At 46.5% G+C, this 27,557-nt stretch overlaps 1 long non-coding RNA gene across 1 annotated transcript in view; it reads left to right on the top strand.

Annotated features, from left to right (window-relative positions):
- LOC135186907 (uncharacterized) overlaps positions 1 to 27,333 on the top strand; it is a 90,306-nt gene extending 62,973 nt beyond the window's left edge. The window contains exons 4-6 of the long non-coding RNA XR_010307139.1: positions 22,048 to 22,159; positions 25,344 to 25,462; positions 27,172 to 27,333. This is a non-coding gene — a long non-coding RNA (uncharacterized LOC135186907). The remainder of the gene's footprint in view (positions 1 to 22,047; positions 22,160 to 25,343; positions 25,463 to 27,171) is intronic.
- The last annotated feature ends 224 nt before the right edge of the window (positions 27,334 to 27,557 follow it).

The raw sequence follows: 27,557 nt of genomic DNA on the forward strand, positions 1-27,557 counted from the left end.
AGGAGAAGGTGTCTCAGGGTCACAGGATGTTAGCAGTTGGAAGGGACCCAGGGAGATCGAGTCCAACCCCCCTGCCAGAGCAGGACAATCCTATCTAACACAGATCACAGAGGAACACATCCAGGCAGGCCTTGAAAGTCTCCAGAGAAGGAGACCTCACAACCTCTCTGGGAAGCCTAGAGGTGTTTGAGGCCAGGCTGGAAAAGGCAACCTGGTCTAGGAGAAGGTGAACCTGTCCATGAGAGGAAGATTGGAGCTAGATGGTCTTTAAAATCCCTTCCAACCCAAAATATTCTAAGATTCTATGATTGTGGATTAATTTCCTAGGCTGAGCAAGAGCAGAAACTGATGTGATGAGTTTGCACAGCACAGGAATTCCTGGATGAGAAGATCCTCATGGGGTAGGAGAGGCAGCTGTGTCAGGAGTTCCATTGCAGCATGCTACAGCTGTTTCCTTTAATAGTTCTTCCTGCTTTAATTATTCTAGAGCGCTGTCAGAAATAATTAGTATTCAAAGATCAGTCATGCTTTCCACTTAATTAGCTCTGAAAACAGTTTTTAAAAGGAAGCCCAAGGGATATTTTTCCAAATAGGAATGGGAGCTAGGAGAAGTGGCTGTAGCATGGAGTGGAGCTCCCCTGTAGCTGTCCCAGGGGATAGAAATCAAGCCTTGTAGGCTGTGCTTACTGCTGCCTGGGATGGGGTCTGGGTTGGCTGGCGCTGAGCCTGACCCTCCATCCTCTGTGCTTCAGCTTCACCCTTAAGCAAAAAGCTTTCCTGAGGCTGAGCAGTCATCCACATGTCTGCTGAAGCTTCAGCAGGGAGCTGAGATCAGTGCAGGGCACTTGAGAGAGTCCTCTATCCTTGGGGGCATTCTGCACCAGTTAACATACATCTCAGGTGGTGTGCTTAGAACCCGGCTCAGTGTAGGAGGGTAGGCTAAGGCTTAATTACTGCTGCTACTTAAAGAAGGCAAACATGAGTGCATTTAAAACATGCTGAGAGAAGGGTGGGAATTCATCCAGTCCACAGCACAGCTGACTTTGTATACAACACAGGGACTAACAATGGATGGATATTTTCAGTAGGGTCTGTCGCATTTACTGCTCAGGATAATGCCTTTTTTAAAGAACACAGAGATTTCACTGTGCCAGTTCTGTACCTGCACAACCTTCCTTGGCTTTTTTTGGTGGAGTGTGTGTGTTCACTGAAAAAGCATCAGAGACCTTCCCTACTGTTATTTTATGATGAGTCTTCTGTCATGTTTATTGTGATATAAGTAGCTCCTTCCCACCCTCATTTCCATTAAGGATTGGTGACTCTACATCTTCTCCATCCTTTTCTTCTCTTTTTATACAGACAGATCCTGGAATAACCTTTCTTTATAAACACCTTGCCAATACTCCTGAAATCAATTGACTCTTCTGACTTAGCAGAAGCTCTTAATTGCTTTGGGAACTGCACTAAACTTTGTGCTGAACACTGAAAAGTTAAATTGGCCATCTTGGTTATTTCAGATTGTCTTATTTAGGACTAATGATGTTCCCTAGGGCTCAGTTTTTGGGCCAGATCACTTTAATATCTGTATCAATGATCTGATTCTATGAGAGAATTGAGTGCACCCTCAGAATGTTTGCAGGTGATACTAAACTGGGTGGGAGTGTTGATCTGCTGGAGTGTAGGAAAAGCTCTGCAAAGATGTTTGGATTGGTGAGCTGAGGTCACTTGTGTGAGGTTTAACAAGGACAAGTGCTGGGTTCTGCACTTGGGTTGCAGCAACCTTGTGAAGGCTTCAGGCTTGCAGTAGAGTGGCTGGAAACTGCCCAGCAGAAAAGGATCTGGGGGGTGCTGGTTGACAGCTGACTCAACATGATCCAGCAGTGTGGCTAAGAAGGCCTGTGTGGCCAGCAGGAGCAGGGAAGTGACCATGCCCCTGTACTCAGCACTGATGAAACTGTACTTTGAGTATTGGGTTCACTTTTGGGTCCTTCACTGCAGGAAAGACATTGAGGTACCTGAGCATGTCCAGAAAAGGGCAACAAAGCTGGTGAAGAGTCTAGAGAACAGGTCTGATGAGGAGTACCTAGGGGAACTGGTGGTGTTTAGTCTGTAGAGAAGGAGGCTGAGGGGAGACCTCATTGCTCTCTACAACTCCCTGAAAGGAGTTCAGAGTGAGGTAGCAGTTCATAGAATGCTCATAGATGTTAGGGGTTGGAGGGGACCTAAAGAGGTCGAGTCCAACCCCCCTGCCAGAGCAGAACAATCCTATCTAATACAGATCACACAGGTCCACATCCAGACAGGCCTTGAAAGTCTCCAGAGAAGGAGACTCCACAACCTCTCTGGGGAGCCTGTGCCAGTGCTCTGGGACCCTTACAGTAAAGAAGTTCCCCCTTGTGTTGAGGCAGAACCTCTTGTGCTGCAACTTTCACCCATTACTCCTTGTCCTATCCCAGAGAGCAGTGAGCAGAGCCTGTCCCCCACTCCTGGCCAGCCCTCAGGTACTTATAAACATTTATCAAATCCCCTCTAAGTCTTCTCTTTTCCAAACTAAACAGCCCCAGTCCTCAGCCTCTCCTCATAAGCCATGCCCTCCTGTCAGTCTCTTCTCCCTGGTGTCAGGCAATGGAATGAAAGGAAATGGTCTGAAATTGTGCCAGGGGAGGCTTAGGTTGGAGATTAAGAAAAATGTCTTTCCTGAGCAGCCCAGCATCAGAACAGGCTGCTTAGGGAGGTGGTGGAGTCCCCACCCTCGGTGGTGGTTAAGAAACACATGCACATGGGATATGGTTTAATGGCCATGATGGTGTCGGGTTGGTGATTGACCTTGACGATCTGAGACCTCTTTTCCAACTGAAACATTGCTATGATTTCAGTAGGAATAAAGACATTCTTCAGAATGACTGCAAAATAATGCAGGGCAGCTCTTTGCTGAATGATCTGCACAAGTAAACACCTTTGCAAGTTTGTTCTAAACCGACACTTGAAAGTTAAACCTCTGTAAGTGTGGTTTGGCTGTCGTACCAGTTGCCTGATAAAGAGTTTTTTGATCATCTGCTCTGAGTTGCCTGTTGGGAACTGTTGTTTAATTAGTGCATTTCTGCTGATCTAATCTATTTGTCTTTATCCTTGCTTTCTGTTCAGCTATCTCAGGGAATCTTATGGGCACTATTAAATTAACCTCCATCACCCTGAAACTGGTCAGAAGAGATTAGTGCTCTTGGTTTATAATGGCAGGCTGGAATTAGAGAAAGGAGAGGAACGTGGGTAGCAGTTGGTAATCAAGGGTTTATTCTGCTTCTGGTAGGTATTTGTACAGCAGAAAGGTGAAATTTAATGGCTTGATGAGAGGGAGAAAAAAAGAGAGTCTGAAACTTCGCATGAGCATGGAAATGGTTTAATGGCTTGGATCCCTAAGTGATATGGATCCATTTTCCCTCATTTCTCTGATGGTACATGTTCTTACTGCCATTAATGCTTCTCTGCATCTCCTGGCATTTTGGATGATTTTGGTACAGTATTGCCTTGCATGTAATTTAGGTGAAGTTTATTGAAACCAGGAACTGCTAGGGAAATAAGTGGGCTGCTTTTTCTGATAGCAGTTGCTCACTTGTGCCAAGTTATTAGCACTGCTGTGCCCTATGCTGTGGAAATCCTCAGCTCTGGTCATGCATATGGGTAGTGGAGTGTAACTCCCTTATCTGAGTAGTGCAGATTTAGCCAGAAGTGATATGCTTCTCTCTCACACAGACTCTTTCCACTTCCTTTCATAAAGGTCTTCCCTTTTGAAATTTATGAGTCTTATTGCAGCAATGCTGATAGATTCCATGCAGAGACAGAATGAATTGCCACATGTTCATAGGGCAGCTCCACTGGAGTCCATGGTGCAGCACCCAGGGCAAAACCTTCCTTGGCAAAATTTCAGGCCATCTGCTCTCATTATCACAGTATCACCAAGGTTGGAAGAGACCTCACAGATCATCAAGTCCAACCCTTTACCACAGAGTTCAAGGCTAGACCATGGCACCAAGTGCCACGTCCAACCTTGCCTTGAACAGCCCCAGGGACGGCGACTCCACCACCTCCCCGGGCAGCCCATTCCAGTGTCCAATGACTCTCTCAGGGAAGAACTTTCTCCTCACCTCCAGCCTAAATTTCCCCTGGCGCAGCCTGAGGCTGTGTCCTCTCGTTCTGGTGCTGGCCACCTGAGAGAAGAGAGCAACCTCCTCCTGGCCACAACCACCCCTCAGGTAGTTGTAGACAGCAATAAGGTCACCCCTGAGCCTCCTCTTCTGCAGGCTAACCAATCCCAGCTCCCTCAGCCTCTCCTCATAGGGCTGTGCTCAAGGCCTCTCCCCAGCCTCGTTGCCCTTCTCTGGACACGCTCAAGCATCTCAATGTCCCTCCTAAACTGGGAGGCCCAGAACTGAACACAGTCCTCAAGGTGTGGTCTAACCAGTGCAGAGTACAGGGGCAGAATGACCTCCCTGCTCCTGCTGACCACACCATTCCTGATGCAGGCCAGGATGCCACTGGCTCTCTTGGCCACCTGGGCACACTGCTGGCTCATGTTCAGGCAGGTATCAATCAGCACCCCCAGATCCCTCTCTGTTTGGCTGCTCTCCAGCCACTCCGACCCCAGCCTGTATCTCTGCATGGGGTTGTTGTGGCCAAAGTGCAGCACCCGGCACTTGGAGCTCATTCTATCACCTGATGCTGGAAAGAGTAGCCTGACCCCCACCTCAAGACAGCCTCCTTTCTGGGAGTTGTAGAGACCAATGAGCTCTCCCCTCAGCCTCCTCTTCTCCAGACTAAACAATCTCAGTTCCCTCAGCTGCTCCTCATAGACCTGTCCTCTAGATGCTTCACCAGCTTCATTGTTCTGGACACTCCAGCACTTCAATGTCTTTTCTGTAGTAAGGGGCACAAAACTGAACGTGGTACTGAAGGTGTGGCCTCACCAGGGCCGAGGATATGATCTCTTCCCTGCTCCTGCTGGCCACACTAGCTGATCTAGGCCAGGACATTGTTGGCTGCCTTGGCTACGTGGGCACACTGCTGGCTCATGTTGCGCCAGTTGTCAGCCAGCACTCCCAGGCTCTTTTCTGCCAGGCAGCTTTCCAGCTACTCTGCTCCAAGCCTGCAGCATTGCATGGGGTTGTTGTGGCCCAAGTGCAGACCTGGCACTTATCCTCCTTAAACCTCAAACAACTGACCTTGGCCCATCAATCCAGCCTGTCCAGACCTCTTTGCAGAGCTTCCAGCAGATTAACACTCCCAGTTTAGTGTCATCTGCAAACTTGCTGAGGGTGCTCTCCATTCCCTCATCTAGATCATTGATAAGGGTACTAAGGAGGACTGGCCCCAGTACTGAACCCATGACTGGCCAGGCACTCTAAACACTTGAACAGTAATCATCAAGATGATGGCACCTATATTCCCCTCATGGATCTGGCCAGGATTCCCTGCTTCTTCTTAGTGTTTACTGTGTTTTCCAAACCAGACAGTCCATTTGTTGTCAAGGGTGCAGAGTACTCCAGCACTGCAGGGCCATTTGATTTGCAATCTGCATGCCGGTGCTAAATATAGAGGTGCCACTCATCACCACTACATCATGGGAATTTGATTAGAGGGGAGTTTGGCTCAAAGCCCTCCAGAAATGCTAAGGAAGAGCAGAGGAATAAATTCCATTTCTGCTGCCAAACCTAAAGAGCTTATGGAGAAGGATTTCAGTGTGGAGGGTCAGGGAATCCTTTCTGGCTGTAGTGGAGCTGATCTACGGCAATCGCTGCAGTATTCATATCTCCTTTTGTATGCTTTTCTGCATCCTAAAATGTCTTGGAAAGTAAGCAGATTTGCTTGTCTTCCTCCTCCCTCCTAAACTGCAGGTGCAGAGCTCCTGCAGGAAGCAGGGACATCCCCAAACAAATCTGAGCAACCTCCATCTACTTGGGGGTGTCCCACTTACTGCAGGGCATTTGAACTAAATGACCTCCACAGTTAGCTTTCACCCCAGTGCAGTCTGTGATTCTGTGTTCATGGGGAAGATTGGGCAGGGGGACCTTTGGAACATGCCATCTATATTAATAGCAGGACCACAATCTGCCTGCAGCCTGGCAAGTGTTGAGAAGGGTTCAGGACTATCACAGAATGTCATTTCCTTAGTAATAAATGAATACAACAGATCCATTCCAGGCAGACAAAGCTCAGTGACAGAGCCTTATAAATCTTCCTTCCAGCCACATAAAAGAAATAAGAGTTCAGACAAGCCACTTCTCTCTTCTGCTTGTACAGTTGCTGAACAGTGCAGATGCAGAACAATTGACATCAAAAAAAGAGGAAAAAAAACCCACCAAAAACCCCACCCAAAAGCCAACCAAAACCAACACAGCCTTTAAGTATAGAATTGCTAAGGATTGCCCTGCTCCTAAAATTTAAATGGTAGAAAGGTGTCTGGACTGCTTACATAGAATCAACCAGGTTGGAAAGACCTCCAAGATCATCCAGTCCAACCTAGCACCCAGCCCTAGCCAGTCAACCAGACCATGGCACTAAGTGCCTCATCCAGGCTTTGCTTGAACACCTCCAGGGACAGCAACTCCACCACCTCCCTGGGCAGCCCATTCCAATGCCAGTCACTCTCTCTGCCTACAATTTCCTCCTAACATCCAGCCTAGACCTCCCCTGGCACAACTTGAGACTGTGTCCCCTTGTTCTGTTGCTGGCTGCCTGGCAGAAGAGACCAACCCCACCTGGCTGCAGCCTCCCTTCAGAACTCCTGAACTCCTCTACATCTTTGCAATCTGGCATGCCCTTGCCAACCCAGCTGCACATTGTGTTTCTAGTGGCTCAGAAAGATGTAATAGTCTTCTCCTGCCTCACAGAGTAACTACAAGGAAAGAACAGATGAAGCTGCTGTGCTGTCATTCCTCAGCAGCTGCACAAGCTATAGCAGTATGTTTCGGAGCATATCACTTTTTAGCCGCACTGCAGTCTTCTTATTGAGAGCTAAGAGCTCCTAATGATACATCTCAAGCAGAGCCTGCTGCAGCATGTTCAAGTCCAGCATCATGGTCGTGCCCTTTTGCCAGCTCCAGCTCTGAATTGGCACTGGTGGTGTTGGTTGATGTACTGACAAAGGACGTGCTGTGCTTTGAAGGCATTCTTGGTTTCAGTTTGTCATGGTAGGATGCTCTTTCCTTCCACATGCAAAGTGTGGTACTCTACCCTTATCCTGCCTTGTTTACATGTGATGGATGGTCTAGCTCTGGAAATACAGTATTGCTTGTTCTGGTTCTGATATGAAACTGGAATTTGTCTGCAAAAATGGCTTCTGTTTTTGTGTTGTTAGTTATGTCTATGATGACAAAAGAGAGTCCTGTCAAATGTCTCTCAGTGTGCTTTACAGCACAAAAACCTGGGGTAGTTGTTAAGGTGGGGAGAAAATAAGTAAATATATTTGAAAGCAGATAACTTCTTGAGTTCCTAAACAGCCATTCTCAGCTCTTGCCATTTAACTCTCCCAAACAAGAAGGTGTTGCAGTTCTCTTTTGGAACTCTGAGAAAGCACAGTTGCGAAACAGAGTAACACCGAGTGCTGCCCTGGGGTCACAACAACCCCGACCAACGCTGCTGGCTTGGGGCAGAGTGCTGAGAAAGTGGCCTTTTGGGAAAGGACCTCGGGGTGCTGGTTGGCAGCCAGCAGTCTGCTCAAGTGGCCAAGAAGGCCAACAGCATCATGGCCTGGGTCAGGAGTGACGGGGCCAGCAAGGGTCAGGGAAGTGATTGTGCCCCTGTGCTGAGCACCGGGGAGGTCACGCCTAGAGTACTGGGTTCAGATCCGGGGCCCTTGCTGCAAGAAGGACATTGAGGTGCTGGAGTGTGTCCAGTGAAGGGCAACAAAGCTGGAGAAGGGTCTGGAGAATACATCTGGTGAGGAGCAACCGAGAGAACTGGGATTGTTTAGTCTGGAGAAGAGACGTCTGAGGTGAGACCTCACGGGTCTCTAGAGCCCCCTGAAAGGATGTTGGAGTGAGGTAGGAGTTGGTCTCTTCTTTCTAGTATCAGGTGATAGACCAAGATGGAAATGTCCTGAAATTGTGCCAGGGGAGGTTTAGGTTGGATAATAGGAAAAATGTCTTCCCTGAATGAGTGGTCAGGCACTGGAACAGGCTGCCCAGGGAGGTAGTGGAGTCACTGCTTCTGGAGGTACTCAAGAAACATGTGGAACATGGTTTAATGGCCACAGTGGTCTTAGGTTGACAGCTGGACTTGATGATCTAAGAGATCTTTTCCAACCAAAGCAATTCTGTGGTAAGAAGTGAACTTCCCTGACAGCCTTTGGCATTTCAGAAAGCCCCAAACAAACACTCACTACCCTTGAACCCATGAGATTTCTTTCATTTTTCTCACTATTCAGGCAGGGGAGGTGACTGGCAGCTGTCTGCCTGCCCTGCTCTATCAGTTGATCTGGCAGTCACAAAGGGGGAGTAATCTTTTGTACCAGTGTTAGCAGTCAGTCTTCCAGAAGACATCCTCAGTTCAGTTGGCAACAATCAACACCAAAGTTCATAATGTTCTAAATTATGTAATAATGCTGCAAGGCAGAGAGATATGCAAATGTTGCTAAGCAAAGTAAATAATTACTTAGGTATGCAAGAATCTGACTGTTTTCATAACCATGCCTCAGCTCCTGATAATGACAGTGTTCTTCCTATCAGGTTGCTGTGGAAAGCAGTGTCTGAAACTGCAGTGATTTTCTTCCTGAGCAGTGGAATTAATTGCCTATAGTCTGTGCAAAACACTGAATACATGTAAAGTTCCAGGGATGTAGAACAGTTTTAGGAGAAGGTTGTTCTGAGAAAAATGTTTTGGTGAATCAGGACTTCAGACTTTGCTCTTTGAGTAAATGTAAAACTTGAGGGAAATAGAACAGTTCATTGAGAAGGTGGTTCTGAGAGAAATGTTTTGGTGTCTCCACACTTCAGGCTTTGTTCTTTGAATAAGTGTAAAACTCGAGGGAATTAGAACAGTTCATTGAGAAGGTTGTTCTGAGAAAAATATTTTGGTGAATCAGGACTTCAGACTTTGCTCTTTGAATAAATGTAAAATTCCAGGGAATTAGAACAGTTCATTGAGAAGGTGGTTCTGAGAAAAATGTTTTGGTGAATCAGGACTTCAAACTTTGCTCTTTGAGTAAGTGTAAAACTCGAGGGAATTAGAACAGTTCATTGAGAAGGTTGTCCTGAGAGAAATGTTTTGGTGAATCAAGACTTCAGACTTTGCTCTTTGAATAAGTGTAAAACTCAAGGGAATTAGAACAGTTCATTGAGAAGGTGGTTCTGAGAGAAATGTTTTGGTGTCTCCACACTTCAGACTTTGCTCTTTGAATAAGTGTAAAACTCGAGGGAATTAGAACAGTTCATTGAGAAGGTGGTTCTGAGAGAAGTGTTTTGGTGTCTCCACACTTCAGGCTTTGCTCTTTGAGTAAATGTAAAACTCGAGGGAATTAGAACAGTTCATTGAGAAGGTGGTTCTGAGAAAAATATTTTGGTGAATCAGGACTTCAAACTTTGCTCTTTGAATAAGTGTAAAACTCGAGGGAATTAGAACAGTTCATTGAGAAGGTGGTTCTGAGAGAAGTGTTTTGGTGACTCCACACTTCAGGCTTTGCTCTTTGAGTAAATGTAAAATTCCAGGGAAATAGAACAGTTTTAGGAGAAGGTTGTTCTGAGAAAAATGTTTTGGTGAATCAGGACTTCAGACTTTGCTTTTTGAATAAGTGTAAAACTTGAGGGAATTAGAACAGTTCATTGAGAAGATGGTTCTGAGAGAAGTGTTTTGGTGACTCCACATTTCAGGCTTTGCTCTTTGAGTAAATGTAAAATTCCAGGGAAATAGAACAGTTCATTGAGAAGGTGTTTCTGAGAGAAGTGTTTTGGTGACTCCACATTTCAGGCTTTGTTCTTTGAGTAAATGTAAAACTTGAGGGAAATAGAACAGTTCATTGAGAAGGTTGTTCTGAGAAAAATGTTTTGGTGAATCAGGACTTCAAACTTTGCTCTTTGAGTAAATGTAAAATTCCAGGGAAATAGAACAGTTTTAGGAGAAGGTTGTTCTGAGAAAAATGTTTTGGTGAATCAGGACTTCAGACATTGCTCTTTGAATAAATGTAAAACTCAAGGGAATTAGAGCAGTTTTGGGAGAAGGTTGTCCTGGAAGAAATGTTTTGGTGAATCCATGCTTCAGCCTTTGCTGTTTGCCTCAGTTTCCTGGCTGCAAACAAATATACAGAAGAAAACTGAATCCATTGTTCTTGTGCACAGATTCACAGAGCCTCTGTGTGTTTGATTGGTGCTGCTGTCAGCACTGTGAGTTACGGTCTGACCTCACCAGATTCTGTAGAATGCTCTCTAGGTTCTCTTCTGTGGTCCACGCAGACATTTGGCCTTCTGGAGCACAGAAGCACAGAATGCAGTAAGCAGGAGCATCCTCAGCTGGATCAGGTCACCCAGAGCCCTGCCATAGACTCATAGAATGGTTTGGGTTGGAAGGGACCTCAAAGCTCATCCAGTTCCAACTCCCTGCCATAGGGAGGGACACCTCCCACTAGAACAGGTTGCTCAAGGCCTCATGCCTTGAATATTTCCAGAGATGGGGCTCCAAACCATCTCCCTGGGCAATCTGTTTCAGAGTTCCAGTACACTTCTGTTCTGCTCATGTCCAGCTTCTTGTCCATCAGCACCCTAAGTCCTTTTCTGCAGGGCTGCTTTCTCCTCCCGCAGAGGACTGTTCTGGCCCAGGTGCAGGTCCCTGCACTTGCTCTTATTAATCTCATGAGGTTCACCTGGGCCCACCTCTGCAGTCAGTCCATGTCCCTTTGGGTGACATCCCATCCCTCTGGTATGCCTTAGCATGGCATCTAGGAGAATCTGGCCAGCCTGATCTAGAGTAGAGTGTCCCTGCCCATGGCAGGGGGGTTGGAACTAGCTGATCCTTGTGGTCCCTTCCAACCCTGACTGGTTCTGTGATCTTCTCAGGTCTAAAGGAGGCCATGAAGATGGTCAGAGGGATGGAGCACCTGTCCTGTGGGCACAGGCTGTGACAGTTGGGGCTGTTCAGCCTGCAGAAGAGGAGACTCCAGGGAGACCTTGTAGTGGCCTTCCAGTACTTCAAGGGGGGCTACAAGAAAGATGAAGAGGGACTTTTGTGCTAGTTTGAGGCTAATTGGAATATTCTAGTGAGGAAAATTAGATGATAGGGTGTGAAAATGAAACAATGGTGATGGCTACTGCACTCATAGGCTTGCTGTGAGAACACAAACAGAGATAAGACAGAGCAGGAGGGTCAGTGTGTGTGTTTCTGTTGGTGCCCTGCGCTGCTTCTGTCTAACTAAGGCTTCTGCTTTCTAACCCCCCTTGCTGATCCTCCAACCTCACCTTGCATGTAAAGCAGACTCTATGATAAGGTAGAAGGGTGGAAAGAAGGTGGGAGGGTGGTTGGGAGCCCCTCCTGGGGACTCAGGTTTCTGGGAGGGCTGTTGTGTTTCTGTATTACTTTTAACTTGTATATTTCTGTCTATAGCTGTAACTGTTGTAAATAGCTGCTTGTACATTGTGCTAAGCTGTGAATGTGAAGCTTCATTCCTTAACTGCCAGCTGGCTGAGTCTAGTCTGGGTGATTTCATGAGAGTGGTGGGGGCAGGTAACTCCCAAACCATCACAACTTTTTGCAAGGGTTTGTAGTGACAGGATGAGAGGCAGTGGCTTTGTGCTGGAGGGGAGATTTAGACTGAAGGTTAGGAAAGAATTCTTTACAGTGAGTGTGGAGTCATAGAATCAACCAGGTTGGAAGAGACCTCCAAGATCATCCAGTCCAACCTAGCACCCAGCCCTAGCCAGTCAACTAGACCATGGCACTAAGTGTCTCATCCAGGCTTTTCTTGACTTCTCTTGGAGAGACACTGGAACAGATTGCCCAGAGAGGTTAGGTTGAACAGGGCCTTGAGCAGCCTGGCTTAGTGAAAGGTGTTCCTGCCCATGGCAGGGGCGTTGGACCTAGATGGTCTTTAAGGTCACTTCCAACCTAATGCATTCCACACGTCCATGATTATGACATTTTAAAACTTCTGATGAAATTAATGTATAGAATCATAGAATCAGAAGAGGAGGCTCAGGGGTGACCTCATTGCTGTCTACAACTACCTGAAGGGACATTGTAGCCAGGTGGGGGGTGGCCTCTTCTCCCAGGCAACCAGCAATAGAACAAGGGGACACAGTCTCAGGTTGTGCTGGGGAAAGTACTGGCTGGATGTTAGGAGGAAGTTCTTCCCAGAGAGAGTGATTGGCATTGGAATGGGCTGCCCAGGGAGGTGGTGGAGGCACCGTCCCTGGAGGTCTTTGAGAAAAAACTGGATGGGGCACTCGGTGCCATGGTCTAGTTGACTGGCTAGGGCTGGATAGTGTTGGAGAGCTTCAAAAATAGATCAGTTTGTGAAACAAAATATTTATTTCCCTTGTGCTGTTTAGACTTTGAGTTTAGGAGCAGTTTTAGGTTATTTGGCCTTGAGAAAAGAAGTCTCACAGGGCTTGTCCAACAACAAGTTGAAAGAGCAGACTGGGGTAACATGGGCCTGGGCTCTATACTTGCAAATGATCTGTTCTCTCTCTGTTTGCTTTACTTAAAAACACTCTGCTCAGCCATGCTCCCACAGAAGAAGGCTTTGAGGCAGCAGCTGTGGGTTCTGTGTGGGTTGCTATGTAACATGGGTAGCAACACTGCAGTCTTTTACCTTCCGACCCTGCAGCCATTGCCAGCTTTATTTAGTGACAAACGCAGGACAGATGTCCTTGGCTTCAGTGCAAATGGTTTTGGTTTTAAGATGAAGGCCAGAGCAGTCATGAGATTAAGGCAGCTTTATAGAAGCTATAGATTCAAATTTGCCCACTCTGTCAACTGCAGTGCTTAGAAACTCGTAGATTTCAATTGGCAGGTGCTGTGCCGTGCTTGCCTGTGCCGGGCAATGTTTACTGCCAGTGGTACCCGGGCTTCAGGAGGGTGCATGTACCAATGCAGCCAAGCAGTGGAATGGGCTGCCCTGGGAGGTGGTGGAGTTGCTGTCCCTGGAGGTGTTCAAGAGAAGACTGGATGAGGCACTTAGTGCCATGGTCTGGTTGATTGGCTAGGGCTGGGTGCTAGGTTGGACTGGATGATCTTGGAGGTCTCTTCCAAACTGGTTGATTCTATGAGTTTCAGAAGAGTTGGAACAAGCAAACATTCAGAGATGCCACGTAAGTCAACATCAGAATCCCAGAACTGCACTATAGTGATTTCCATGACAAAATCAAGTGGTTAGTCTTGCTTGGTAGGAAAATGTCTTTCTGTGGGGCAATATTCTTGTGGCATTGCAGACTGAGTCTGTTGTTATGTTGAGATATCCTGAAGCATAATCCATTGATACCTCTGCTATGAGGACAGGCTACAAGAGTTGGGGCTCTGCATCCTGGAGGAGAAGGCTTTGAAGAGACCTTACAGTGTCCTTCCAGTATCTGAAGGGGACCTACAGGAAGGCTGGGGAGGGACTATTGAGAAGGGTTTGTAATGACAGGACAAGGGGTAATGGGTTTAAACTGGCAGAGGGGAGATTCATAGTAGGTGTTAGGAAAGATTTCTTTGCAGTGAGGGTGGTGAGACACTGGAACAGGTTGCCAAGGGAGGCTGTGGCTGCTCCCTCCCTGGAGGTGTTTAAGGCCAGGTTGGATGAGGCCTTGAGTAACCTGTTCTAGTGGGAGGTGTCCTTGCCTAAGGCAGCGGATTGGAACTGGATGATCCTTGAAGTGCCTTCCAACCTAAACCATTCTATGATTTATTGCCCTTCCCATGTATCTCTCAGGACTACCATCATGCCAGCATATTCAGTTAGTTCTCTGCTTTGATTGCTCTTAGGGATAAGATCTTTCATGTTAAGGTTAATTTAGCTGTTGATTGTTGTATTATCTATAGCAAATCCACAGGGTGAAGGAGAACAAATGCTTTAACATTGCTGGAAAATTAGAGTTGTGTCACAGCTTTCCATCTCCTTCAACCCTTGACTGATGTGAAAATCACTTTGAATGTGAATTTTAGGATCTGCCTTCACGGTGGCTGCTTGAAACAGGGTGGGGCTTTATTTGGGGAATGGTTGTTTTCTCTTTTTTTTTCCTTTTCCTGCTTCCCTGCTTCCCTTTTTCCTGCTTCCCTTTTTCCTGCTTCCCTTTCCCTTTCTCTTTTCCTTAGTTCTTCCTCCTCTTCCCGAGTTCTTCCCGAGTTCTTCCCGAGTTCTTCCCGAGTTCTTCCCGAGTTCTTCCCGAGTTCTTCCCGAGTTCTTCCCCCTTTCTTCCCGAGTTCTTCCCCCTTTCTTCCCGAGTTCTTCCCCCTTTCTTCCCGAGTTCTTCCCCCTTTCTTCCCGAGTTCTTCCCCCTTTCTTCCCGAGTTCTTCCCCTTTTCTTCCCGAGTTCTTCCCCCTTTCTTCCCGAGTTCTTCCCCCTTTCTTCCCGAGTTCTTCCCCCTTTCTTCCCGAGTTCTTCCCCCTTTCTTCCCGAGTTCTTCCCCCTTTCTTCCCTTTCTTCCCTTTCTTCCCTTTCTTCCCTTTCTTCCCTTTCTTCCCTTTCTTCCCTTTCTTCCCTTTCTTCCCTTTCTTCCCTTTCTTCCCTTTCTTCCCTTTCTTCCCTTTCTTCCCTTTCTTCCCTTTCTTCCCTTTCTTCCCTTTCTTCCCTTTCTTCCCTTTCTTCCCTTTCTTCCCTTTCTTCCCTTTCTTCCCTTTCTTCCCTTTCTTCCCTTTCTTCCCTTTCTTCCCTTTCTTCCCTTTCTTCCCTTTCTTCCCTTTCTTCCCTTTCTTCCCTTTCTTCCCTTTCTTCCCTTTCTTCCCTTTCTTCCCTTTCTTCCCTTTCTTCCCTTTCTTCCCTTTCTTCCCTTTCTTCCCTCTCATCCTCCTTCTCCTTGTCTTTAAGTTTTCTCTTGATTTCCCAAACTAGACAAATGACAGAGGATGGGAGCTGTTGTCATCAAGTAGGTGAACTTGAAACCTTTTCCTCTTTCTGGTAACTTCTAATGAGGATGTGCAGCTTTGCTTGTTATAGGCAAGTAGTTAATTTGATAGTAGGTAAGGAATTCACATCTGCAGCTACATAACTGTAATGCCACATTAATTGTGCTAAGAAAAACTTGCAAGTGGCTGCAAAGCTTGTTGATGCTGTTCCTAGAGTTTGCCATATAGAAGCTAAATGAGTGCTGCAGCTGCTGTATCATACTGTAAATTAATTGAAGGTATAATTTGTGAAATCCATTCTGAATGGTTCTAAATTAGCAGGTTTGCAAAGCAGCAATTTTACTATCCAGGACAGAAAAGCCTGCAAATAGATGGTGCTGCTTGGTATATATTGAATCTTTATTTTGTCTCTTAGGTTTTTGAAATACCTAATGAGGTCTGTAAATTGCACTACAAGCAAACAGATTCTTCACAGTATCCTAAATTAATTGACTGTGTGTTAACTCTAATAGCATCAAATTAACTGCTGCTGCATTTGTTCAGATCAAGTGGGTCAGGTATATACTAGAGAGTGCCCAAGGAAGGCTATGAGGGTGATGAAGGGACTGGAACATCTGTCTGATGAAGAAAGGCTGAGAGACCTGGGGGTGTTCAGTCTGGAAAAGAGAAGACTGAGAGGAGGTATTATTAATGTTTATAAAAATCAGAAGGATGGCTGCAGTCAGTGATATTATTAATGTTTATACATATCAGAAGGATGGCTGCAGTCAGTGATATTATTAATGTTTATCCATATCAGGAGGATGGCTGCAGTCAGTGGTGCCCAGTGTGAACAAAATGGCTTTGTTTCTAACACCAGGGCCAGCATAGGAAGTAATGGCACCAAACTTGAACATAAAAGTTCCATCTAAGCATGAAGAGGAACTTCTTTACATTGAAGGCAGTTCTGTGATTCTGTGACACGCTGACTTGGTAAAGTGTATGTGACCTGCAAACTGTCCCCACTGGACACATTAGGTTAAATCATGCTAACCTGATCTTTTGGCAGAGACTATGATTCACATGACCTACTTAGAACTTGTTTTGAAACTGAACTAGAAAAGACTCAGTCTTCTCTCATCCTAATTGTATTTGTTGAAGTGATAGACTGCCAAGGAGGGCATTTGCTTCTTGTTTCTGAAACTGTGCTACCTGAAGCTTCTTCCTCCCCAAACAGAACATGGAAGTGTGTGCTAGTTTGGAGCCAAACCATCACAAAGTGTTGCTTTCCATGGAGTACATAATTTGAAAACTGGTTTATATTTAAAAGCAGTGAGATCTTTATTCCTACCTGCTGTTAACATCTAGTCTGATCATAGAATCAGCCAGGTTGGAAGAGACCCCCAAGATCATCCAGTCCAACCTATCCTCCAGCCCTAGCCAATCAACTACACCATGGCACTAAGTGCCTCATCCAGGCTTCGCTTCAACACCTCCAGGGATGGCAACTCCACCACCTCCCTGGGCAGCCCATTCCAATGCCAATCACTCTCTCTGCCAACAACTTCCTCCTAACATCCAGCCTAGACCTCCCCTGGCACAACTTCAGACTGTGTCCCCTTGTTCTGTTGCTGGTTGCCTGGCAGAAGAGCCCAACCCCCACCTGGCTACAGCCTCCCTTTAGGTAGTTGTAGACAGCAATGAGGTCAGACCTGAGCCTCCTCTTCTCCAGGCTGCACACCCCCAGCTCCCTCAGCCTCTCCTCATAGGATTTTTGTTCCAGGCCCCTCACCAGCTTTGTCATCCTTCTCTGGAAGCATTCCAGCACCTCAACATCTCTCTTGAATTGAGGAGCCCAGAACTGGACACAGCACTCAAGGAGTGGGCTGAGCAGTGCTGAGTCCAGGGGCAGAATAACCTCCCTTGTCCTACTGGCCACACTGTTCCTGATCCAGGCCAGGATGCCATTGGCTCTCCTGGCCACCTGGGCACACTGCTGGCTCATCTTCAGCCTACTGTCTACCAGTACCCTCAGGTCCCTTTCCTCCTGGCTGCTCTCAGCTACTCTGTCCCCAGCCTGTAGTGCTGCTTGGGGTTATTGTGGCCAACGTGCGGAACCCTGCACTTGGCCTTGTTCAATCTCATCCCATTGGCCTCTGCCCACCCATCCAGCCTGGCAAGGTCCCTCTGCAGGGCTCTCCTACCTTCCAACAGATCAACACCTGCTCCTAGCTTGGTGTCATTTGCAAACTTACTGATGCTGGACTCAATCCCCTCGCCCAGATCATCAGTAAAGATATTGAACAGGACTGGGCCCAGCACTGGTCCTTGAGGAACACCACTAGTGACTGGATGCCAACTGGCTGTGGCACCATTCACCATCACTCTCTGGGCCTGGCCCATCAGCCAGTTCTTGACCCTTATCAGAGTGGATCTGTCCAAGCCATGAGTTGCCAGCTGTGCCAGGAGCTTCTTGTGGCAGACAGTGTCAAAGGCTTTGCTGAAGTCCAGGCAGACTACATCCACAGCCTGCCCCACATTCACCAGGCAGGTAACCTGATCATGAAAGGAGATTAGACCCTTGCTGGCATGTAAACATAATTGTATTGCCTGGGATGCAAAGAGCCAAGAGTCACCTTTCCTTCACAACCGAAAGTCTCTGCTCTTCTTTTGGCCTGTATTCCTCACAACTTTGGTTGTCTTCTGAATTGACTTTTGCCCTGTGGCACTGCTGCCCTTCTCCTAACCTCCATCATTTGCTACCACCAACAGCTGGAAATCTGGGTGGGAAAGCAATTAAATCTCAAAAAAGACAAATCAGTGCCCAGGTCAACAGTCAAGAAAAATTAATCCCCAGTGAGCCAGATCTCATCATCCAGAAGTCAGGGCTTGTGCTATTTTGAGGCTAATTGGAATACTCTAGTGAGAAAAATTAGGTGATAAACTGTGAAAAGGAAACAATGGTTATGGCTACTGCACTCATAGGCTTGCTGAGATGTATAAAAGCAAGAACAAAAACATAGATAAGACTGAGCAAGGGTGTCAGTAGGTGTGTGTCTGTCACAGTTGGTGTCCTGGGGTGCTTCTGTTTAATCTTTCTGCTTCCAATCTGCCTTGCTGATCTTCCAACCTCACCTTACACATAAGGCAAACTCTGGGATAAGGTAGAGAGGTGGAAAGAAGGTGGAAAAGTGGTTGGGAGCTCCTCTTGGGAACTCAGGTTTCTGGGAGGGCTGTTGTGTTTCTGTATTACTTTTACCTTGTATAGTTCTCTATGTAGCTGTAGATATATCTCTAAAATATCTGCTTGTACATTGTGCTAAGCTGTGAATATGAAGCTTCATTCCTTAACTGCCAGCTGCCTGAGTCTAGTCTGGGTGGTATCATAAGCGGGGTGGGGGGGGAGGTAACTCCCAAACCATCACAGGGCTCAACCTTTGTGATGGTTTGGGTGTTACCCAGTAGCTCTGCTCTTAGGCATGTTTAAGGTAGTTCTGAGGGTCAGCCAGGGGGGTTAGGAAGCAGATGGATTAGTCACACAGATGGCAGGTTAGGTTAGAGAGCAGTTCAGCCCAAAGTCCAGACAGCGACTCTGTTATCTTTGTGTTCTTGTACATCTCAGCAAGCCTCTGAGTGCAGCAGACATCAGCTTTGTTTCCTTTACACAGCCTGTAGTCTACTTCTTCTCACCAAAACATTCTAGCTAGCTTCAAACTAGCACAAGCTTTTGCTTCACTGTAGTTTTTCATCCTTGCAGAGGGTCAAAGATGCCACCACTCTGCTCCACGTACAATTTACTGGATCATCTCCCCTTTTGAATGGTGCTGACCCCTCCTCCCTGCTGGGCAAGCCTTTAAAAGTTCCCAAGCAGCTGAGGTGATGAGACAAGGTCCTTGTCAGCATTACTGTTCCCTGCAGGATCTGAATACAGCTCAGTCTGCAATTCCACCTGGGAAAATCAAGAGTTGCCAAGCATTGAATGTCTGTGCTTCTGGGGAGGTAGGGCTGTAGTTGCACTGCCTATGAAACAAGAAGCTGTTCTGTTTGGGGTTTGTTAACCTTGTTCTGACAGTGGCTTTTATTTTTTCCTGTATTTTAGTCTGAAAAAGAGAAGACTGAGAGGAGATCTTAGTAATGTTTATAACTATCTGAGGGGTGTCAAGAAGAGGATGCCAGTCTCTTTTCAATGGTGCCCTGTGACAGGACAAGGGGCAGTGGACGCAGACTGTTCCACCTCAACATGAGGCAACCAAGGTGGGGGTTGGTCTCTTCTGCCAGGCAACCAGAAGCAGAACAAGGGGACACAGTCTCAAGTTGTGCAGGGAGAGGTCTAGGCTGAATGTTAGGAGGAAGTTGTTGGCAGAGAGAGTGATTGGCATTGGAATGGGCTACCCAGGGAGGTGGTGGAGTCACCGTGACTGGAGGTGTTGAAGAATAGCCTGGATGAGGCACTTAGTGCCATGGTCTAGTTGATTGTCTAGGGCTGGGTGCTAGGTTGGTCTGGATGATCTTGGAGATCTCTTCCAACCTGGTTGATTCCATGATTCTATGAGGAAAAACTTCTTTTCTGTGAGGGTGACAGAGGCCTGGAGCAGGCTGCCCAGAAATGCTGTAGAGCCTCCTCTTTCAAGACCCATCTGACTGTGTTCCTGTGTGACCTGCTCTAGGGGATCCTGATTTGTCTAGGGGTTTGGATTTCATGATCTCCAGATTCATTCTATGATATCCTGTGCTGGTGAGGAGAACTTCCTACAATCTACAAGCAAATGTGGGCCCCACCTGAATCCTTTCTCTCTTATTGACAGGCAGAGCTGTTCAGTGATGTGTCACTTGTCTACAGGTACCTGTGTGTGCTTTGGGTGTCCATGTGCATGCGTGAATGGGGGAGTGGAGTCAGGCAGGCAAGTCTTTGACTGCACTCTTAGGAGGCTGTGTGACATCTTAATCTGAAACTTCTGAAGATGCAGTTTAGGATTGGTTCAGTCCTTCAGTCAGTGTGGAATCATTTGAGTGGGCAAGCCCTTGGCCCAGGGCACAGCTCTGGGCTCTTCTTTTCCCTGAACAGTGGTATGGGTTAGTACAGTGGTTACACTGATGGCAACACTGCAATGAATTTCACTGTAGCCACAATTTCTTTGGTCAGCTCTGGTAAATCTTCAATGTAAGTACCACAACATGATTGGTGTATTTTGAGCCCTCATTTGCTTTAGCTCACTGAAATCAAGAGAGTGTGTTTGGCACATAACAGAAATGCCATGGTTTTTGCAGCAGAATGTCCTTCTTACCAGATTTCAGACTGCTGACTGCAGAGGTCTCTGTGCAACACTTATTTTAGCAATTACTCTATTTTTAGATTGTTTGTTTCAAAATCTAGGTCAGCTCACTTGGCAAACTGGTAAGAAGGATGCACTGTAAGGCAAGAAGGCATAGTTCTTGCAGGCTATAAAGACATTGCCTTTTTCAAACTGGTGATGCAAAGTTTGTTGCTGGATTCAAAACTTCTGTTAGGATTGAGATGTTAATAGAAGGACAGCAATTTCCACTGAAAATAGTTTTTATTGGCTATATAAATAACTAATAGCTAATTTCCTCTCACAACATAGTCTCAGTATAGTGCCTTGAGGGGCACTGCTCATCACTGGCTTTCATTTGGACATGGAGTTGACTGCAGTTGTTTGCATCTGGCCGTGCAACTGGTACCTTATCCACCACCAAAACCACACCTCTCCAGTTGTTTGAGGGTTATGTGTTTTTTTGAGCTAAATATCTTTTGATGCAAGTATATTCCTCACTTCTTTTGGAAGAGACTCTTCCCTCACAAGCTATTGGCTGGAAGGTGGCAAGCTGCTCTTGCCTGGTGGCCAATTCTGTTCAGTTTGGTCGGGAACCTTTTCAGTCTCTGCCTAAAATATTAGGAGTGAAATGGGAACTTGAATTTCTGCTCTGATTTTAAAAAGCCTCTGAAGAAGCAGCAAGCTGGAAATGCCTGTTTGTGCCTCGGGTGTTGTATTCCACCTCTGCTGATCAGACATACATGAAAGTCTTTCCAAATAGCCTTTGAAGGCAGAACTGAACCAACTGGCATATTCATTTCTTCCCCATGAAAATGACCTTTTGCAGGAGCTGAGACTTTTCCATTAGTGGAATTTTTTCCAGTCAGTCATTCTTCCTTCTTTCCTCTCCCTCCCTTCCCCTTTCCTCTCCCTCCCTTCCCCTTTCCTCTCCCTCCCTTCCCCTTTCCTCTCCCTCCCTCCCTTCCCCTTTCCTCTCCCTCCCTCCCTTCCCCTTTCCTCTCCCTCCCTCCCTTCCCCTTTCCTCTCCCTCCCTCCCTTCCCCTTTCCTCTCCCTCCCTCCCTTCCCCTTTCCTCTCCCTCCCTCCCTTCCCCTTTCCTCTCCCTCCCTCCCTTCCCCTTTCCTCTCCCTCCCTCCCTTCCCCTTTCCTCTCCCTCCCTCCCTTCCCCTTTCCTCTCCCTCCCTCCCTTCCCCTTTCCTCTCCCTCCCTCCCTTCCCCTTTCCTCTCCCTCCCTCCCTTCCCCTTTCCTCTCCCTCCCTCCCTTCCCCTTTCCTCTCCCTCCCTCCCTTCCCCTTTCCTCTCCCTCCCTCCCTTCCCCTTTCCTCTCCCTCCCTTCCCCTTGCTCCCCCTCAAGGTTGTTTTGGTTTGGTTTTGCTGTTATTTTTTGCATAACTTGCCAGGTACTTTGAGATTCAGGTGGAAATTAAAACATCTTTTCAATATCTTCTGAAAAGCATTTAAAATCTTGGAGCTAAACTGTAGCTAATGCTCATCCATACCTTAATCTTCCCAGACTCTTCTATTGGATAGTGTACAAGTTATTTTGGAGCTAAATTGTACCTAATGATCATCCATATCTCAAACTCCCCCTAGTGAAGGAAGAATAGAGCCTTACCAGAAGTTGTATTTTACTCATAGTTGCTTTAGTGTGCCTTACTTTGAAAAATCACAGAATGGAAAATACAACATCACTGACAAACTTTGTGTTCCTCATTGGTGCAATCTGCAACTCTTGTTCTCCTGCCCCCAGAATGCAGGCTTCTGGCTGAGTTACTGAAGAAGGCTTCAAAAGCACCAGCTGGCAGCACAGAACCAGTTCTGACATTGCCCCATCCCAGAAGATGGTTCAGTCTGATATCTTGGTGAGTGTCTGTGTAACAGTCAGCTGTGCCAGGTGTGCTAGTTTGAGGCTAACTGGAATATTTTAATGAGAAAAAAAGAGATTATAGGCTGTGAAAAGCAAACAGTGGTGATGTCTACTTCACTCATAGGCTTGCTGAGATGTATAAAAGCAAGAACAAAGCCATAGATAAGACAGAGTGGGAGAGTCAGAGTGTGTGTCTCTGTCATAGGGGGTTCCCTGGGCTGCTTCTGTCTAATGCTTCTGCTTTCTAACCCCCCTTGCTGATCCTCCAACCTCACCTTGCAGGTAAAGCAGACTCTGGGATAAGGTAGAAGGGTGGAAAGAAGGTGGGAGGGTGGTTGGGAGCCCCTCCTGGGGACTCAGGTTTCTGGGAGGGCTGCTGTGTTTCTGTATTACCTTTAGCTTGTACATTTATGTTTGTAGCTGTATGCATATTGTAAATAGCTGCTTGTACGTTGTGCTAAGCTGTGAATATGAAGCTTCATTCCTTAACTGCCAGCTGGCTGAGTCTAGTCTGGGTGATTTCATGAGAGTGGTGGGGGCAGGTAACTCCCAAACCATCACATCAGGTTATTTCATGGGGAAAAATCCTCTCTGCAGAGTTTAAGGATATATGGTGTGCTTAAGGCCATAAGCAGTGTATAGAAGTGATATTCAGAGAAGTGAGTTGATACAAGCAGCAGATCCAAGGTCATCACTCTTTCAATAAAGGCAAAGCTTCCTCCAGAAAGGGAAAAACAAGCACAGAAAGACCAGGAAGAAAGTTTTCAAGTCAGAAAGGGAGTCTCCTAAAAAGCTGTGGGTTGTTTCTTTCCTTGAAAATTACACAGGCATTTTAGAAAAGCTCTTTTTGATGAACACCATCAGCAGTGTATTGACAGACCTGGGAATAAACTGTGGAGTTTTTAGTCAGCTGCACTTTCTTGTTGCACAGCCTTTGACTGTCTGAGCACCAGAGAGCTGATCACAGAGTTGTTTCAGTTGGAAAAGACCTCCAAGGTCAGGTCTTGTGTTCAACCAAAGACCACCATGACCATTAAACCATGCCCTGAAGTGCCTTCCTAGAGCCCTGTCCTGGTTCTAATTTAAATTTCCAGAGACTCAAACAAATTTGATAGAACCAGTAACAATTTTTAGAGTGCCCTTCCCTCTCCCCGCTTCTTTCTCAGAAGAAAGAGATTAGATGTAGAGAGGAAAAGGTAAGCACACCCAAATAAATCAATCTCACTCGATTTGGAAGTTAAAAAGAAAAGTTTAACAATAACTTAAAAAGGTATCTGAGGTAGGGAAGTGACAGAAGGTATAGGGAAGGGAAAGCAAATACAGAAGGTATAAATACAACCTGATTTTGTTGGTGATGGCTTTGTCTGCCTCATGGGTGATGGCCACGTGGTGAAACAAAGAGAAACAGGACCAGGATGGTGATGGTGGCAAGCACCAAGGCAGGGTTTAGTGCAGAGAGAGAGTGAAACAGAAGTCCCCCTGCTTTTGTGGATCTTTAGACAGGAAGGGGGAGTGGGCTAACCATCACCTGGTGGGGTTCAGACCCACCCCTGGGAAGGGGTCAAGACCACCTAGGTCAGGTTCAAGGTTACTCCCCCTGGAGGGTTAATCCTATAGAAACACTTTCAAGGCCAGTGACTCCTTGTTGCAGCTACACTGGTTGCAGCAGCAGGAACGTGGTCAAAGCTCACACAGGTCAGTGTGATCAAAAGCAATGCCACATGGACTCCAGGCCATTCATAGTATCATAGTGTCATCAGGGTTGGAAGAGACCTCACAGATCATCAAGTCCAACCCTTTACCACAGAGCGAGACCCTTTATTGATTGTTGTGGCTCTCGTTATATAGTCTTGAGCATAAAGCACACACTACACATTAGCATAATTAGGCAAGAACAACCCAGTCCTTTGCATAAACCCAGCTTTGTCATTCTCATTAACGAGGTGTCCACTTACCTGTCCTTTCTCAGGTAAGGGAGCCAGCAGCTGTGGGAACCAAGGCCAGCATTCTCTTGCTATCACATTGTATTCCCACAACTCCTGAGCTGTCACACATCAGCTTGGGCACTCGAAGAAGACCTCTGTGTTAACATTAAGCAATGAAGTTTGGAATGCACTATTCAGTGCTGCAGAAATGCCTTCCTTTCCTTACCAAAACCCCCACCAGTTTCATTACTACTAGCCCAGGCACAAAGCTGTGTATCTGCTGTGGCTCATTCACACTCTCACACAGTTCAAAGACTGGCTGTGATGTTAGAGGATGTGCCCTTGGGATATGCTGCCAGAAGAATATTGCCTTTTAGGCAATGCATTTGTCATTCACTGCTTTATAATTGGAAGTTTCTTTGAGAATTTTATGAGTCTGCAAGGTGCACCTTGCACAGCTCTGTGTCCTAGATACTCACAGGTCAGCAAGTCTTACCTGCAGCAAAGCAAAAGCAGAGTTATTTAAACACGTATTAAACACTCCCATGAATAAATCAGATGTATAGTTTTAGGCTGCTAATTGCATGGCCTTACTGAAGCACAGCTACTGTGATCTTGGGTCTTGTGTGTGATCCTCTGAACTTTAATTAACGGCAGAGAGAGCTGAATGTGTCCAGTTCTGGGCCCCTCAATTCAAGAAAGATGTTGAGGTGCTGGAACATATCCAGAGAAGGGCAACAAAGCTGGTGAGGGGCCTGGAGCACAAATCCTATGAGGAGAGGCTGAGGGAGCCGGGCCTGTTTAGCCTGGAGAAGAGGAGGCTCAGGGGTGATCTTATTACTGTCTACAACTACCTGAAGGGGCATTGTAGCCAGGTGGGGGGTGGCCTCTTCTCCCAGGCAACCAGCAATAGAACAAGGGGACACAGTCTCAAGTTGTGCCAGGGTAGGTATAGGCTGGATATTAGGAAAAAGTTCTTCACAGAGAGAGTGATTGTCATTGGAATGGGCTGCCCAGGGAGGTGGTGGAGGCACCGTCCTTGGGGGTCTTCAAGAAAAGCCTGGATGAGGCACTTAGTGCCATGGTCTAGTTGATTGGTTAGGGCTGGGTGCTAGGTTGGCCTGGATGATCTTGGAGGTCTCTTCCAACCTGGTTGATTCTAAGATTCTAAGAATGCATTTGACCAAAGGTTGGGCTTGGTGGTCTTGAAGGGCTCCTACAACTAAAACAATTCTGTGGTTCTAATCTGTGAAGATCCTGCAGAGTACAATGGAGGAAACCAATACTTAAGGAGAAATGCATGATTGCTGCCAGCGTTGGAGCAATGTGTCTGTATCCCTACCTTGTCTGCAAGATGATCTGCACTTGTCCAGGTAAGCCATCAACATAGATTGGGAGATTATATTTGAGACAAATAAATCCTGGCACACAATCAAGTCCCAAGTAGTTCTTAAACTCTGACAGTTAATAATGGAGGAAATTATTCCTTGGTTTTAAGAGGCTGGATGAGGGCAGAATAAGGCAGGATGGGAGGATTTCTTTTTCCCTTCCTTTAAAAGCAGCACAATCTGAAAGGCTTTTTTTTGCCTTTCTAGCAAAGTGAAGTGTTCCTTTCCTGCAAAGTACATTTTCAAATCTAACTTTTGATGTAATTTTATAACAGTTGTTGAGCAGATCTAGTGTTGGGGAGGATTAGGTCTTTTGCTACTTGAATAACTTGTCTCATAGCAATTAAAAACAAAGAGGCAGGTTTTGAACTTCTGCCTATATTTGTTCACAAGCCTGTTGAGGGCTCTTGGATCTGTAAGATGCACTGCAGTAATTCACCTCGGAGAAGAAGAGTCTTGCTGAATTTAGTCTTTTCTTAAACTTTATACTTTCAGTGTTGAAACTTTGTAGTTTGTGGAGTGCAATAGCACATCTGATACTCTTTCAGGCCTCAGAAAAATCAGCAAATCCTCTTCCATCAAATTATTTGTCATTTTCTATCCTGGTATGTTGCGAGTCCTAGTTTTGAACCTCCACCGTGATCCCTCCTCTCAAACCTTCTGTTTTGTATGTGTTTGCCTTTGGTGGGTTTGAGCATACAATATAAATAGGTAGATGCTGTCATTTTGTTGTGAACTCTTTTAGGCCACCTGCCCTTCTGCCTGAGGAATAGAGGCAGGCTGTGTCTGTGTGTGATGTCTTTTACGGTGGGTCGATGCTGTGCAGGATGTGTTCGTGCTGGGTCTTGGCTGGCAGAAGACACAGCACTACAGGAGCCTGCTTGGTCACACACCAGGAGAGAGACACGAGTCTCTTCAGCATGAACATGAGCCAACAGTGTGCTCAGGCAGCCAAGAAGTCCAACAATATCATGGCCTGGATCAGGAGTAGTGTGGGCAGCAAGAGTAGGGAAGTGATTGTGACCCTGTACTCAGCACTGGTGAGGCTGCACCTTGGACACTGCCTTCAGTTTTGGGGCCCTCACTATGTGAAAGACATCAAGGGGCTGGAGTGTATCCAGGGAAGGGCAACAAAGTTGGTGAAGGGTCTGAAAGACAGGTGTGGTGAGGAGCAGCTGAGGGAACTGGGACTGTTCACTCTGTAGAATAGGAGGGTGAGGGCAGACCTCCCTGCTCTCTACAACTCCCTGAAATGAGGTTGTAGCGAGGTGGGGGTTGGTCTCTTCTCCCTACTACCAGGTGATAAAGTGAGAGGAAATGGTCTGAAATGGTGCTGGGGAGGTTTAGGTTGGAGATAGGAAAAATGTCTTTCTTGAATGAGTGGTCAGGCACTGGAACAGACTGCCTGATGAGGTGGTGGAGTCAGAGTCCCCAGAGGTGTTCAAGAAACTTGTGGATGTGGCTTAATGGTCATGATGTCCTTAGGTTAATGGCTGGACTTGATAGTCTTAGAAATCTTTTCCAACTGAAACAATTCTATGGTTCTATGATGAGTTAAAAGCTGATGCAGAAGGGCTTGGGACTCAAGTGGGTTGGGGCATGGCCTGAGGAGGGGTAAGAAGAGTGTCAGGGTGCAGGACTTGCTGGGGTGCTGACAAACCACTGTGTAGTACAATAAGTGTTCCATCTGACAGAGCACCTTTTCCATACTGTCTGCAAAGAACATCCTTGGAACAAACTATCCCCAGATGAACTACAGCATGGAAAGGAAACTGGTTCATCCAGCTCCAAAATAGCACCCAAGCACAAACTAATGCACATAAAATGTGCATGATCAGAGAGGATCAGAGCCTGGAACGAACTGAAGAAAATAGTTATGACAAGGTAGCTGTACCTTTTATCTTCAAGGACATAGAGTGCCTGTGTCCCCATCAGTAGATGAGATGAATCTTCTTTTTCTTTGTCTCAGCAGTTTAAATTGTGTGTTTAGTGTCTAGTTTTGCTTTGCCTGATCTCCAAACACTGCTTTTTGCTATGATGTTTTCTGCTGGAGTAGAGACCCCTTTTTTTGCCCATTTAA

This window comes from Pogoniulus pusillus, chromosome 26 (assembly GCF_015220805.1).
Source record: "Pogoniulus pusillus isolate bPogPus1 chromosome 26, bPogPus1.pri, whole genome shotgun sequence".
Taxonomy (NCBI): Eukaryota; Metazoa; Chordata; class Aves; order Piciformes; family Lybiidae; genus Pogoniulus; species Pogoniulus pusillus.